Source organism: Mytilus californianus, unplaced genomic scaffold (genome assembly GCF_021869535.1).
Source record: "Mytilus californianus isolate M0D057914Y unplaced genomic scaffold, xbMytCali1.0.p SCAF_3, whole genome shotgun sequence".
Lineage (NCBI taxonomy): Eukaryota > Metazoa > Mollusca > Bivalvia > Mytilida > Mytilidae > Mytilus > Mytilus californianus.
This window is the reverse complement of record NW_026262679.1, coordinates 117,250,481-117,267,139: the sequence shown is the minus strand read 5'-3', so window position 1 is coordinate 117,267,139 and position 16,659 is coordinate 117,250,481. Positions and strand designations below refer to the sequence as shown.

General features: G+C 31.0%; 1 protein-coding gene and 1 long non-coding RNA gene across 5 annotated transcripts in view; one reads left to right on the top strand and one right to left on the bottom strand.

The window, feature by feature from the left end:
* The window catches only part of LOC127735930 (uncharacterized), a 502,702-nt gene that overhangs the window by 250,455 nt on the left and 235,588 nt on the right, over positions 1 to 16,659 (top strand). The gene's annotated exons all lie outside the window — the stretch shown is intronic.
* Positions 2,848 to 7,592, bottom strand: LOC127735936 (uncharacterized). The gene is made up of 5 exons (XR_007998663.1): positions 7,522 to 7,592; positions 6,972 to 7,034; positions 5,378 to 6,779; positions 4,701 to 4,764; positions 2,848 to 3,632 (listed from the first exon to the last, which is right to left on the bottom strand). It is a non-coding gene; the product is annotated as an uncharacterized LOC127735936 (long non-coding RNA).

Below are 16,659 nucleotides of genomic sequence, written 5' to 3'. Positions count from 1 at the left end.
AAATCGTCATTAAAGGGCAATAACTCCAATAAAGAATCAACTAACAATTTCAGCCATGTTTACGTATGTGTAGATATTGTCTTGCTGATCATATGTGCTATCTAAAATTTGTATCTATCTATTATAATTTTCAAAATAGTAGGCAAAAACGCAAATAATTAGTAAAAATCGTCATTAAAGGGCAATAACTCTAATAAGAAGTCGTCTGACAGTGTTGATGTGACAGTATGGAGATTTCAACATTCTGAACATTTCTGCCCGTCAGGTTCTCTCTATGTCTAGTATTTTTCAAGATAAGAGAAAATTTATGTTACATTTTTAGTCATGTTGGTTGGCAGGCAGGGGTCATCGGACACATTGTTTTTGAACTAAATATACCCAAATGATGATTGTGGTAGAGTTTGGTAAAATTTTGTCCAGCAATTTCAGAGAAGATTTTTGTAGACGTTAACAGACGACAAGTGATGAGAATAGTGCACTTGGCACACCCAAAACACACAGTTGAGATCTGAGAGTACTCGAAGTTACTAAAAGCTAATTCAAGGCCAATAATAATAAAACAATTATGTATATAAGACTCAAATATCAATAAGTACACATCCTACATCCAATGGATTTAGTGTAAAGAGGACATTAAAAGTCTCGAGAGAAAAATGATATTGTGCAATGCCAAAACATAGGTATCAACAGAATGTAGGATAAAGTGTTGAATAATGTTTTTATCCCTGTGTCGGACTACTGCGAAGTTCACAAAAAGATATTTTATGTCCCTTGTATTTATCTTAAATAATATAAAACCTATTGAACTTTAATTTGTAGACAAACATTCCAACCAATTAATTCACCCTTTGGTGGTGGGCAAGCATTTTATCATTAATATCCTTCAAAGCAATCAAACATTGTGAGTGTGAGACACTTTAGCTGTATTTGAAATTATGGTCGTGACCTTGACCTTGCAAATAACCATTCCAAACTTTATTTTATGCACTCCCTCTGGCATGGAAGGCATGAATCATACCAAGTAAAGGTCCCAAACTGATCTCATCTCATATCCTGCAAAGATTTCAAAAGTTCTGAGTGGGACTTCAATAGTTAAAAAACTATTGCGACCTTGACCTTGCAGATAACTTTCTAACAACACCCACCTGAGGTGATGGGCAACAATTATACCAAGTAAATTAATTTCCTTTGAAGCATTCTTAGTTCTAAACCAGTCACAACCTACACAGACAGACATGGCAATAATCCCATGTTGCCTGAGGTTGAGAAAATTTCTACAAAATTGAAGAATGATGAGGATAGACACAATGTGATGGAAATAAAAATCACCCGTCACATATCAAATGTTCTCCCTAAGGTCTTTGGCATGATGGTACTTCAATGCTTTATTGCTTGAAGTCTAAAATAACTTTCATACAGATTGTGTTATGGATTGTGATGCTTTAATTTCTAGAAACAAGAAGGTATTTCAAAATTCCCTGTTCACCTGAGTAAGCTATATGAATATCATGGGCAGAATAGTTGCATATCCCTTACAAAAGAAACCTCTTCCCCCTTCAATTTTCATCAAGAGTCAAATAAGACAAATTTTATTTACCAATCAATGTATTCATCAAATACCATTATAATGCATTACATTACACAATACCTAAATGAAACAAAACAATTTGCTTCAAAAGCAAAAATCATTATAAATATTAAAGAAATAATTAATATATATATATCAATAATAACTTAATACTAAATGTATAAGAATTTATAGAATTCAACAACAAAAAACATGAATCCAGAGTTTGTCTTGTTCTTTTAAAAACAGCATTTCAAACAATATAAAAGAAATCTTAAACAAACAAAAATATTGTACGAGCTACAATAAAAAGGTAAAAACATACTAAATTTGTTTATTTGAGGTGTTTTTGACCCATTTCCTAGAGTGATTTAAATAAACTTCACTTCTAAATATGTGCAATAAACTTATCACCTAGAAAATATAATTGCCTTTTATTTTTTCCATCTAAACCCCAAGTTTTGTTATTTTGCAAAGACTCTTAATCTTTTTGCACTTCTATCCTTTTCTAATACTAAATCTGATTGGGTATATTGTAGTACAGTTCAATTTACATATCTAATTGTAATAATTGAGCATTCTGCAGGGAACGAGTACTAAATTTTTTCTAAGGAAGGGAGATAACTTTAAAGTCAAATTTCTTCATTACGAAATGTATGAAAGAGAGCAATATTATCTGTTGGCTCATAATCTATTACTCCAATAATAATTACTGTAAAATCATAAATTATTGTGATGTTCTTATTAATGCGAAAAATGCGACAGTATGGTTCACAATAATAAACAGTCGCATTCATAATTTTAGTAGTAAATTTCCTTCATCAAATCTTTGCAATTGTAGTAATTTTCGACTGTTCTTTATATACACACCAGAGAGAAATTCTGATGAACAATCTAAGATGGCTCCCTGATGACCTTATATTAAATGTTAAGTTACTAACATCTGGTAATCCAAACCTTTCGTATGAACAAAACGTCAATATATTTAAACATGTATTCGAGTTTATTAAAAGGTCTGAGAGATTTCTTGTTATATGATACTAATAGTGTATTTGCGGTACATTCACGTCATCATCCTCATCATCATTACCAATTTTTCCGTTATTATTGTTTTATCTTTTTTTTTCAATAGATAGACTCTTATAGTATTGTATATTCTGAATTATTGCATGCTCACATCAATATTGTATTGTAATTTATTGTTATTCGGAGCGGACTTCATATGGTTTACTTGTGTCCAATCCATTTTACTTTGAGTAAATAAAATATGTTTAAACTAAAAAAAGTAATTAAATTTCACACCTTTGCCAGATGTCGAGAATTTACAATAATAAATGCACACATTAATTTCTGAATTTACAGTAAAAGAGTATTATTGGCCTTTTTTCAACACTTTCATATAATGAATTTTCATTTTAATTTGAATCTTCAATGCTGGCATCTGACAACTACAAGCAGTGAAACAAACTAAAAAATATGCAAACCATCTTATCATTCACATTATAAAATTATGATAGAAGCTGCTTAATTTTGCTTTCTTGTTTCACAAGTCCATTCATTTCAATTGGGACACTTAAAATTTGATTTTGACAACCCCCACCCCCCAAAAAAAATACACAGTGCCATTTGATACTGAAGATAATCTATGACAACTAAATATGATAAGTATGAGGGTCTGGATGGGGTTAAAAGAATAGAGAATAAATCATTTAAGGATTATAGTAAAAACAAAACAACAATAGTTTATCATATGGTTTGGATGATAATAGTAAAAACAAAATAAGTTTATCATATGGTTTGGATGATAATAGTAAAAACAAAACAAGTTTATCATATGGTTTGGATGATAATAGTAAAAACAAAACAAGTTTATCATATGGTTTGGACGATAATAGTAAAAACAAAACAACACTAGTTTATCATATGGTTTGGATGATAATAGTAAAAACAAAACAACACTAGTTTATCATATGGTTTGCATGATTATTATCTTCCACAGGATTGACCCATAATTATTGTCCACAGGACTGACAACACACTAAGGCAGCAGCAGTTACACTTTTACCTGTAAAAGAATTTAAATAATATTTCATTCGTTGACAATTCATAATAATTAAGTAATGTTAAAATATATGAATAAGGTAATGTTAAAGTCATGTTTTAGGGATTAAAATATTTGAGTGGCATTTTTTTTTATTTAAATAGATAGATATTGTTGTATTAAAAAAAACTTGTTTTCTATTCAAATTTATTGATTACTACAAAAAATATTGCAATAGACATCATGCAGCTAAATTTATGATAAAATGGAAAGCCATCTTTATATACCAATTTTGATTTTTAAGGTGTTAAAATCACTATGACTGCTATGTATCTATCACACATAGTGTCAGATACATGCAGAAGCTATTAAGCTGTAATTCATTTTAAATTGACATACTGGAATAATACTACTGTGGCTATTTCGTTTTTGCCTTATGAGTTTGAATATCTCTTTGGTATCTTTCGCTTCTCTTTGATAAACTTGCATTGTTTAGTTCATTATCATTGACATTTACTCAAAATATTTTCTCAATATATAAACAAAAGAAATGAATTCTTTGAAAATTTGTAATGAAAAAATACAAAACTGAATCATTCAAGCAAAGCTATTAAACATCTCATCTTTCTAACAGCCTTTTCATGACAAATAAATGGTAGATTACCTCCCTTACTTCAGTGAATACAATACTCTATTATCATAAAACCATTCTCTCATTCAGCATAGGCGGATCCAGGGGGGCTGGGGGCCCCGGCCCCCCTTTTGTACGAAAAATTTGGTTGATAATATAGGGAATCACTGAAGCATGACTGGAGCGGCCCCCCTTAGGTCAGTCAGTGGGCTCCCCCATTATAAAAAGTTCTGGATCCACCACTGTTCAGTACATCACTTTAACAGAGTGAATAAGAGAAAGTAGTTGAAAAGGACTGTAATTACAATTACAGTTACAGCAGAAAATATAAAGATGAAATAAAGATTAAGAGACATTTTTTAACCATAACATCAATTAAAGTTTTATTCGAATTACAAATTTTCTATAGACTTGTAAGCAGACTTTGGCAAAACCGTAAAATCAAATATACTCATACCTACCAAAATGTTAGCAGTATCAGATCTCCCAAGTTTTACTTCAACACCATGAATACATTACATCAACCTATAATCAAATAATAAAAAAAAAAGGAGTGTTTGAAATATTTCTTTTACAGATCAATCCAAGCATGTTAGATTTCTTTAACAATACAGCATATAAATAACACATAGCCATGAGAGTATAACATTTTCAACCAATGCAAATCCAAAGTTGACAATGTTTTTTCAAGTGGTGACAATCTGCTTTATCAGCATCACAGCTATGTGTTATTCGAGTTATATATAAATGCTGTTTTTTAATGTCTTTTAAATTTAGAATCAAATTGTCGATGGACAGTATTTGTTGTCTATTTTTCTGCACCAAAGGACATTAAAATAATTGTTATCCTGCTGAGCCATGTGCTGTTATGCAGAATGCACGCTTACATTAACCAATGAAAACCTGGCCAATCATTATGCTTTATTTCTTTCAAAATTTTGTATTATCAACTTTCAATCTGTAAACTGGATACCAAATGTAGATGGATAAACTAATAACAAATGATTATGGTTTCAATGTTGAAAACAAATTTATGTTATGTAAAGATAAAATCAATGTCAATAATAGAAAAAGAATCCTCGAGAAAATAATTGTTTTAATGCCTTTACTATCAAGTTTGTGGAGTATTTAAACTTACCACAAATATTTCCTGGTAAAGCCTCAGAATTGGTTGAAGAATTGACAATCTTCCTTAGAGCTGCTATCCTGGCTGCCAAGATGGCTGTCATCATTGTATCAATGTAAGTGAATGAATGTCCTCCTATTCTATGAGTTTTGTCAAAACCTTTAGACACTAGTTCATAAAGTCTCATGTTATTTTTGTTTAAAACAGTTTATTTAATCACTTGTCAATGTATTTGTTTTCCATTTATTTTTACAAAATACAGTTCATCAAAAATATCAGATGCCTGCACTTTCACCTGATCATTTTTTGAGAATATACTCAATAATAGTAGTGACAAATAATTTCTCCCACAGTAAACAGTGGTGGATTCAAGGGGGTTGGCATAGAGGATGTATGCCTGGCTTTGTTTGGAAAATACATCGTTTTTAAGTTTTATATCATCTGAAAAAAATTTCTTCACTTTGATGGAAATATGCTCCTCTCTCTTTTCAAAAATCCAGGATCCTCCCCTGATAAAAATCTATTATTTAGAACTTTGTTTACATTTTTTTTTTATTTACAGAGCTCTAAATAATAGTCAATAAAATTAGCAAACATCTGATAATTAAAAAAAAAACCTCACACATATATCATAAATTATGTTGATTAAAAAATGTCTAGTATATTGCTTACACTGAAGAATCTTCCAGTATGATTAGTTCAACAGTATTATGACCTCACCTTTCCCCAAATTTGACCCTAATTGGGACTTCATTACAACTGGGCAGAATACCTCAAGTGATAGGCTTTCGTTTGACACATGTTTGCGATGGAAAGTAAATAAATATAAACAAATTTTGCTATATGTTACATCTTAAATTTATCATCAATATTGCAAAATTAATCAAAAAGAATTTTAATTTCCATTTAAAAAAATATAAATAACAATTTTTTGAAGGATTAAACACAATTTTTCACCCTTGCTGTCTTTTAACAAAAACAAAAATTTAATGGAATAAGAATATGATTTTTTTTTTTAAATCAACAAATTTCAATATAACATTTAGTACTCTTTCATTTTCACCCTAGATGTTCTTTAACTATGCTTCTTGTAAAATAAATTGAAATATTTTACAAAAGTTTTTTTTTTTTTCTTTTTTTTTAGATCCTCCATTCTAAACCACTAGAAGTGTTAATATTCCCTCTGAGGTTTGTAAGTATAAAAAGATCTAGCCATTTTATGCAAGGGATAAAAAGAAATTTTCCTAAATTTAAATTTTAAGATCATTAGAAATTCAAACTTCCATTCTTGTAGAAATTGGAGAATCTTTACAATTTGTTTTCTTAAAACATATTTAACATTTTTCAATTGCTTTTTTTTTCTTTTTACAGAATAGATCACACAATTATTTCATGCAGCCACAGTAATGGCATCCTGAAAAAGAAATAAGACACTTTTTAATTAATTTGTCATAAAATATAAAAGAACTGAAAAAATATTTACTCAAAAATAATAATGACGTAGGAATTACAATTATAATTTTTCATAGTAATGCATTAGTGGTAAATTTTAAACTTTTAAACTACACAAATTTTTAAGCAAGAATGAGTAGTGTTTAAATCTTACCTTAAAAGTCTGCTCCAATTGCCATTTCCAGTCTCAATCCTTATGGACAAACTGAATGCTAACCTAGAAAACGTAATGATTAAAAAAATATTTAGATTAAAATTACTGTTGGAAAATTAAATGTATATATAGATATAGGTTATACATGACTAAAGTAAAAGGATGTTAGTATTATTCAGTCCAAAAATCTTCCTTGCCTATCAATTCTGCACTTTAAAATATGTCTCCTCACAACGTAAAAAACACTTCAGTCCCTTTAGCGCCGAGGGAAATACATTATTTTGCCTTTGGTTTAATGCAAAGTGCTTGAAGTGTCTAGTAATAAAAAATAATGGTTGCACACATGATTCAATCAGGATTAGTCATACTTTTAATTCTGAATATCATGTTATCTTTTAAACTGGCTGCACCCATAATATTTAATGGTTTGTTGTAACCTATAACGATGTTGATTATATATTTTTTTCAATCCTCAGGGCACATTATTTTCCGGATATTTTTTTATTTATTATGAAAATATTTGTTTCAAATAAAGAAATTATAAACCTACTTATATCTTTGCTGTATAAGGCCACCGAGTCTTACTCCCAATACCATGAAACTTGTCTCAGAAATAACCTAAAAGGAATAACAAGAGTGCACACGCTGAAATGTCTCGCCTTCTTTACTAACCATTGATTTTATGTTGATAGTCCTAAATACAAAGCTTTACTACAAGTAACACATAAACTTAACATGATCCAAGAAAATGAGGTCAAGGTCAGATAAACCAAACGAGAAATACATGTACACCTTACAATCATTCAATAAACCAAACATAGTTGACCTATTTCTTATTGTTTCTAAGAAACAGTTTTAAACAAGAAATCTTAACATTGACCAATGAACCATGAAAATGAGGTCAAGGTCAGATGAACCATGCCAGACAGACATGTGCACCTTAGAATCAATTTAGGCATTAAATATATTGACCTATTGCTTATAGTATCTAAGAAACAAACTTAACCATGAAAACTTAACATTGACCAATGAACCATGAAAATGAGGTCAAGGTCAGATGATACCTGCCAGACAGATATATACACCTTACAATCCTTCCATACATCAAATATAGTTGTTCTATTGCTTATAGTTGAAGAAAAACAGACCAAAACACAAAAACTTAACACTGAGAAATGAACCGTGAAAATGAGGTCAAGGTCAAATAAAACCTGCGAGACTGACATGTACATCATAAAATATTTCCAAAAATTGACATAAATTATATATTTTTACAATTCAGTATGACTGTCATCCTAAAATTTTATCAAAGTTATTCTGTTTCTTACTACCCAATTATATAGCATCAATCCTGTCTGTGTAAAGAATTTAAGAGTTGGAAAAAGGTTAGATCTTATTCCATCTGCACAAAAAATTGTCGGAGTAATCTCCCATTGAATAAAACATCATTGTTTGTTTGTTGCACTTGTCTCCCCTTAAAGATAAAATAAACTTTTGTAAATGAAAAAGATAATTACAAGAATAATATTGTACGTTGTCTTGTGTACTTTTATGTACATGTAAATTGACAGGATGTAAAGATAATGTATGGCTTAAATAAACTTGCCTGATTTCTTTCATTCTAAATCATCAGACTTGGTTAAAGATCTATGTAACCATCTTCCTTGGAGCTGATATCCTGGCTGCCTTCAATGGCGTTTATGATATTTGACTCCACTAAAGTCCATTTGAATAACTGAAATGTCTACTTCATTCACAACATTTAATAATATACAGTTTGTCACAAAAATATTTATTTTTCTCACATTACTTTCTTTTTTCCAATCATGATGATTTTATTATACTTTGATGTATTAAGTACCAGAGATGAGCTTTTAAACAGAACTAATATTTTGAAATTTTACCAAAAGTTTAGTTGTAACCCGCAATTTTTTTCCACCCTTTAAAACACTGTTATAAAGATCTCTGCTTACAGTTTTTTTTTACAACGCTCCATACAATAGTAATAGACTTGTTAGCAGACATCTGATATATAAATACTTATACACATAAAATGAACATAATTAAACAAGTAAAACTGTGAGCTACTGCTCACTAATGATACCCCCGCCGAAATATTTCGGTAAACAGGAAGTTGTTGAGTGATGAATCTGAAAACGCATCACACGGTATAGCTGACTTATATAAACCCTGAAACCAAATTTCAGAAATCCTTGTCCAGTAGTTCCTGAGAAAAATGTGACTAAAATTTTCAACTTGGCTATCATGTGTAAAATAGTACAAGTGTTTGGTAAACAGGAAGTTGTTAAGTGATGAATCTGAAAATGCATCACACGGTGTAACTTACTTATATAAACCCTGAAACCAAATTTCAGAAATCCTTGTCAAGTAGTTCCTGAGAAAAATGCGACGAAAATATTCATGGGACGGACGGACTGATCGACGGACTGACGGCAGGACAGACAGAGGTAAAACAGTATACCCTCACTTTTTTAAAGCAGGGGTATAAAAATGTCTAGTTATTGGCCAATACTAAAGGAACTTCCAAAATGAGGAGTAAAACAGGGGTATTACCTGCCCTTGCCCAAAATGTCAGCCTGTTAGGACTCCACATCCATCACAACTGAAACACCGTACCTACGATGATAGACTTTTGTATGATACATTTATTTAGTAACATGTCTGTGATGGTACGAAATTTAAAATCAATTTATTTATCAACAGTCACTTTCTAAATGTATCTTTCATATATATACAAGACTAGACAAAAAATGTACAGCAAATTAATTGTTGAAATAATTCAACCATTTCTTCAATTTCAAAGCATAGTGAAATAGAAAATCTTTCTTTCAGGCCAACTCCCAGTGATTTATGAAAACAATATTTCGATATGAAATTGCACTGAATACTCATGGTATAGCATTGGGGGCCCGAGGGGATGTTTTAGGGGTTGGAACCCCACATTTCTTTAAATTTATTTATTTTTATTCTTTCAATCATATGAATGTTTTATGGTGTTCCAAGGGTTGGAAGGTCAGACACATCCTTGGCTTTCAAATATTTGCCATTGAGCGTTTCTGATGAAGGTAAATCCAGAAAAGCGCTTCGGACGCATGAAATTTATAGCTTGTTTTTCATTTTTTATAGTTAAAAGACAAAACTATAACTCATATATACAAATGAAATTGAATAATATTCTTTAATCATCAATGTAAATTCAAAAGTCAAATTGCACATGACAGTTGTATAAAGGAGTTGGCTGATAAGGGCCCTTTTTGGCCCGAAATAATAAAGTCCACTATTTCAAGATGAACAAGAATGTGTCCATAGTACACGGATACCCCACTTGCACTATCATTTTCTATGTTCACTGGACCGTGAAATTGGGGTCAAAACTCTCAGTTGGCATAAAAATTAAAAATATCATATTATAAGGAACATGTGTACTAAGTTTCAAGTTGATTGGACTTCAACTTCATCAAAAACTACCTTGACTAAAAACTTTAATCCAAAGCTGGACAGACGGACAAACAGACAAAAGACAATAGTTGGAAGTTCTCATTGGATATACACAATTTACTGCATACCTTTGCCAAAATACATCACTTTGTTTTGGAGAAGGTCTGACCCCTTCTCAAGCTTAAACATTTTCTAATGTTCTAATAACAGCAGCTTGTTGTTTAAAGGTTTGGTTGGCTTGCTTACTTCATTTGTATAAATGTTTGCTCAAGCATTGTAATTAAGATTGACATCTGCAATCAATAGATAGGTGGGGCTTCAGCCTGTATACATTATACTCACACATAAATGTTAGTGGATGTTAAGTATAATGCAGAGTATAAAATAAACAAGCTGAAGCCCCGCCTATCTATTGATTGCAGATGTCAATCTTAACTACAATGCTTGAGCAAACATTTATACAAGCAAAGCAGGCAAGCCAACCAAACCTTAAAACTACAAGCATTAGGAAAAAAGCTCCAAAGTCACAAAGAAACAATCAATTAATCATTCTACTTGCCTATATTTCTTCCAAATCTTTCACTTTCCTCTGGTTTTTCTGCCATCTTTGGTATACTTGGAAATAAAAAGAAAGTTATTATTATTCAGAATCTACAGAAATCACAACATTTTTATACATAGTTTACCAAAAAATCCACCATAGAGACAATAGTTGGAAGTTGTCATTGGATATACACAATTAACTGAATACCTTAGCCAAAATACATCACTTTTTTTGGAGAAGTTCTGAACCCTTTTCAAGCTTAAACATTTTCTAATTGTTGAAGGACTTGTCTGTGAACTTGATTATGAAAAACAGCAATACAATTAGGGCTATTTTCCTAATGCTTTTTGCTTAAAGGTTTGGTTGGCTTGCTTGCTTCATTTGTATAAATGTTTGCTAGAGCATTGTAATTAAGATTGACATCTGCAATCAATAGATAGGTGGGGCTTCAGCCTGTATACATTATACTCATACTTAAATGTTAGTGGATGTTAAGTATAATGCAGAGTATAATGTAAACAAGCTGAAGCCTCGCCTATCTATTGATTGCAGATGTCAATCTTAACTACAATGCTTGAGCAAACATTTATACAAGCAAAGCAATTAAGCCAACCAAACCTAAAAACTACAAGCATTAGGAAAAAAGCTCCAAAGTCACAAAGAAACAATCAATTAAACATTCTACTTGCCTATATTTCTTCCAAATCTTTCACTTTCCTCTGGTTTTTCTGCCATCTTTGGTATACTTGGAAATAAAAAGAAAGTTATTATTATTCAGAATCTACAGAAATCACAACATTTTTATACATAGTTTACCAAGTTTCCACCATAGAGACAAGAGTTGGAAGTTGTCATTGGATATACACAATTAACTGAATACCTTAGCCAAAATACATCACTTTTTTTGGAGAAGTTCTGACCCCTTTTCAAGCTTAAACATTTTCTAATTGTTGAAGGACTTGTCTGTGAACTTGATTATGAAAAACAGCAATACAATTAGGGCTATTTTCCTAATACTTGTTGTTTAAAGGTTTGGTTGGCTTGCTTGCTTCATTTATATAAATGTGTGCTCAAGCATTGTAATTAAGATTGACATCTGCAATCAATAGATAGGTGGGGCTTCAGCCTGTATACATTATACTCACACTTAAATGTTAGTGGATGTTAAGTATAATGCAGAGTATAATGTATACAAGCTGAAGCCCCGCCTATCTATTGATTGCAGATGTCAATCTTAACTACAATGCTTGAGCAAACATTGATACAAGCAAAGCAAGCAAGCCAACCAAACCTTAAAACTACAAGCATTAGGAAAAAAGCTCCAAAGTCACAAAGAAACAATCAATTAAACATTCTACTTGCCTATATTTCTTCCAAATCTTTCACTTTCCTCTGGTTTTTCTGCCATCTTTGGTATACTTGGAAATAAAAAGAAAGTTATTATTATTCAGAATCTACAGAAATCACAACATTTTTATACATAGTTTACCAAAAAATCCACCATAGAGACAATAGTTGGAAGTTCTCATTGGATATACACAATTAACTGAATACCTTAGCCAAAATACATCACTTTTTTTGGAGAAGTTCTGACCCCTTTTCAAGCTTAAACATTTTCTAATTGTTGAAGGACTTTTCTGTGAACTTGATTATGAAAAACAGCAATAGAATTAGGGCTATTTTCCTAATGCTTGTTGTTTAAAGGTTTGGTTGGCTTGCTTGCTTCATTTGTATAAATGTTTGCTCAAGCATTGTAATTAAGACTGACATCTGCAATTAATAGTCAGGTGGGGAATCAGCCTGTATACATTATACTCACACTTAAATGTTAGTGGATGTTAAGTATAATGCAGAGTATTATGTATACAAGCTGAAGCCCCTCCTATCTATTGATTGCAGATGTCAATCTTAACTACAATGCTTGAGCAAACATTTATACAAGCAAAGCAAGCAAGCCAACCAAACCTTAAAACTACAAGCATTAGGAAAAAAGCTCCAAAGTCACAAAAAAACAATGAATCAAACATTCTACTTGCCTATATTTCTTCCAAATCTTTCACTTTCCTCTGGTTTTTCTGCCATCTTTGGTATACTTGGAAATAAAAAGAAAGTTATTATTATTCAGAATCTACAGAAATCACAACATTTTTATACATAGTTTACCAAAAAATCCACCATAGAGACAATAGTTGGAAGTTCTCATTGGATATACACAATTAACTGAATACCTTAGCCAAAATACATCACTTTTTTTTTGAGAAGTTCTGACCCCTTTTCAAGCTTAAACATTTTCTAATTGTTGAAGGACTTTTTTGTGAACTTGATTATGAAAAACAGCAATACAATTAGGGCTATTTTCCTAATGCTTGTTGTTCAAAGGTTTGGTTGGCTTGCTTGCTTCATTTGTATAAATGTTTGCTCAAGCATTGTAATTAAGACTGACATCTGCAATCAATAGATAGGTGGGGCTTCAGCCTGTATACATTATACTCACACTTAAATGTTAGTGGGTGCTATAAACAGTTTCGTATAAAAAACTAGGGGTTATTCCCCGACTAAAAATAACCATGGAGGGAAATCCCTTTTTATTCATATAATTGGTGAAAAAGTATCATGTTTTTTGTATTCGATTGTAAAAATTAGTTAATTAGCTTTCAAATTAAACAGGTTGAATGATTAAAATAATTTTAAAAATTAGATTAAATATTCATGTTTTGAGGGGAGACAACACTGTAAACATCCTGTTTTTTTGGCAGTGAAAATTGAAAACTTATTTGCAGCCACTGTAGCTCTTTTCGAAGCAGGAAACCGTACCCTGAAACAAGATTTTTATTAAAGGCCAGGTAAAAACCTATGAATTTCATACAGTTTTGATTATGGGAAATGTGCCTGTATCATGTTTACATGGGTATGCACATGACCTGATTTCAGGTTTTTTATGTTCAGATTAGGCAACTTTTTCCCCATTTTCTCTGGATAGAACTTTTTTACTATATTAAAAGTACAGTATATTTTTATTTCAATATAAACTAGAGAAAATTCTGATTCCAGTAATATCTAGTTTTATACAAGTATCTTTATTAACCATTCCACCACTAAGGGTCACTTAGGCATGGTCCCTTAAAATATGACGTCATAGAAAAAAACTGTTGATTGCACCCTTAAAGGGTCAAACATATAATATAGTGAGGTTTTAGCATAGAAATGTGTTACTGAATGGAGTAAAACAATTCTGAAAAATATCATATGGCATGCATACATTAATTTAAAAGCATCAGTTTGGTATATTTAATGCAAATATTACAGATTTGTACATAGCAACCAGATATAAGAAAACCAGACTGTGTGCAAATTTTGAAGTTTTTTCATCTTTTTGCGACGTCGTAATATTTTTATTCATTCTCTCATATATTTGGAACCAAAAGTTGCACATGAAAAGTGTAGATTTTTTCTACTTTGACCTTTACTACTGATCAGTGTAACATACATTTTTATTCATTATATTATATATTTGGTACTTTTTATAGTCAAATAGCTACAAGTGCCGTTCCTAAGAAATACACTATTTCAATATTTTTCTCAACTCAGCTACACCTTAGTTCATATAATACTAGGGACAAAATCTGTTTAAAGTAACTTTATTTATGTTTATTTCATAGTTTTTATTCTATTTATTCAATAGAAACCCAATTTTATGATTTTTTTTCTTTGTATAACTGATGAAAATGTGATACAGGAAATGTTTGGAATATGCCAGTTTAACTATTTGCCACTGGCCAATATGCCAATACTATGCGACATAAAAAATGAGCCGTAGTTTCACTATCGATGGTCGCAATCCTTAAAGTAAGACATCATTTTAATCGATATAATGTACAGATTCAGAAAAGTAGAGAATTTTTTATATATCGCATACAAAGTTTTGCTTAAGGGTGCTATAAACAGTTTCGTATAAAAAACTAGGGGTTATTCCCCGACTAAAAATAACCATGGAGGGAAATCCCTTTTTATTCATATAATTGGTGAAAAAGTATCATGTTTTTTGTACTGTAAATTCAGAAATTATTGCGAGGTTTTTATTAATGCGAATATTGCGAATGGTTGAGTATCGCAATAATAAGAACTCGCATTTTGATATCTGATACATATATCTGTATGAAGATTTTCCGAAAATCGCAATAATTAATCTCGCATTTTTGTCCATTTTTTAAAAATCGCAATAATAAATGCACGCAATAATTTCTGAATTTACAGTATTCGATTGTAAAAATTAGTTAATTAGCTTTCAAATTAAACAGGTTGAATGATTAAAATAATTTTAAAAATTAGATTAAATATTCATGTTTTGAGGGGAGACAACACTGTAAACATCCTGTTTTTTTGGCAGTGAAAATTGAAAACTTATTTGCAGCCACTGTAGCTCTTTTCGAAGCAGGAAACCGTACCCTGAAACAAGATTTTTATTAAAGGCCAGGTAAAAACCTATGAATTTCATACAGTTTTGATTATGGGAAATGTGCCTGTATCATGTTTACATGGGTATGCACATGACCTGATTTCAGGTTTTTTATGTTCAGATTAGGCAACTTTTTCCCCATTTTCTCTGGATAGAACTTTTTTACTATATTAAAAGTACAGTATATTTTTATTTCAATATAAACTAGAGAAAATTCTGATTCCAGTAATATCTAGTTTTATACAAGTATCTTTATTAACCATTCCACCACTAAGGGTCACTTAGGCATGGTCCCTTAAAATATGACGTCATAGAAAAAAACTGTTGATTGCACCCAGTGGATGTTAAGTATAATGCAGAGTATAATGTATACAAGCTGAAGCCCCGCCTATCTATTGATTGCAGATGTCAATCTTAACTACAATGCTTGAGCAAACATTTATACAAGCAAAGCAAGCAAGCCAACCAAACCTTAAAACTACAAGAATTAGGAAAAAAGCTCCAAAGTCACAAAAAAACAATGAATCAAACATTCTACTTGCCTATATTTCTTCCAAATCTTTCACTTTCCTCTGGTTTTTCTGCCATCTTTGGTATACTTGGAAATAAAAAGAAAGTTATTATTATTCAGAATCTACAGAAATCACAACATTTTTATACTGTTTACCAAAAAATCCACTATAGAGACAATAGTTGGAAGTTCTCATTGGATATACACAATTAACTGAATACCTTAGCCAAAATACATCACTTTTTTTTGAGAAGTTCTGACCCCTTCTCAAGCTTAAACATTTTCTAATTGTTGAAGGACTTGTCTGTGAACTTGATTATGAAAAACAGCAATACAATTAGGGCTATTTTCCTAATGCTTGTTGTTTAAAGGTTTGGTTGGCTTGCTTGCTTCATTTGTATAAATGTTTGCTCAAGCATTGTAATTAAGATTGACATCTGCAATCAATAGATATGTGGGGCTTCAGCCTGTATACATTATACTCACACTTAAATGTTAGTGGATGTTAAGTATAATGCAGAGTATAATGTATACAAGCTGAAGCCCCACCTATCTATTGATGGCAGATGTCAATCTTAACTACAATGCTTGAGCAAACATTTATACAAGCAAAGCAAGCAAGCACACCAAACCTTAAAACTACAAGCATTAGGAAAAAAGCTCCAAAGTCACGAAGAAACAATCAATTAAACATTCTACTTGCCTATATTTCTTCCAA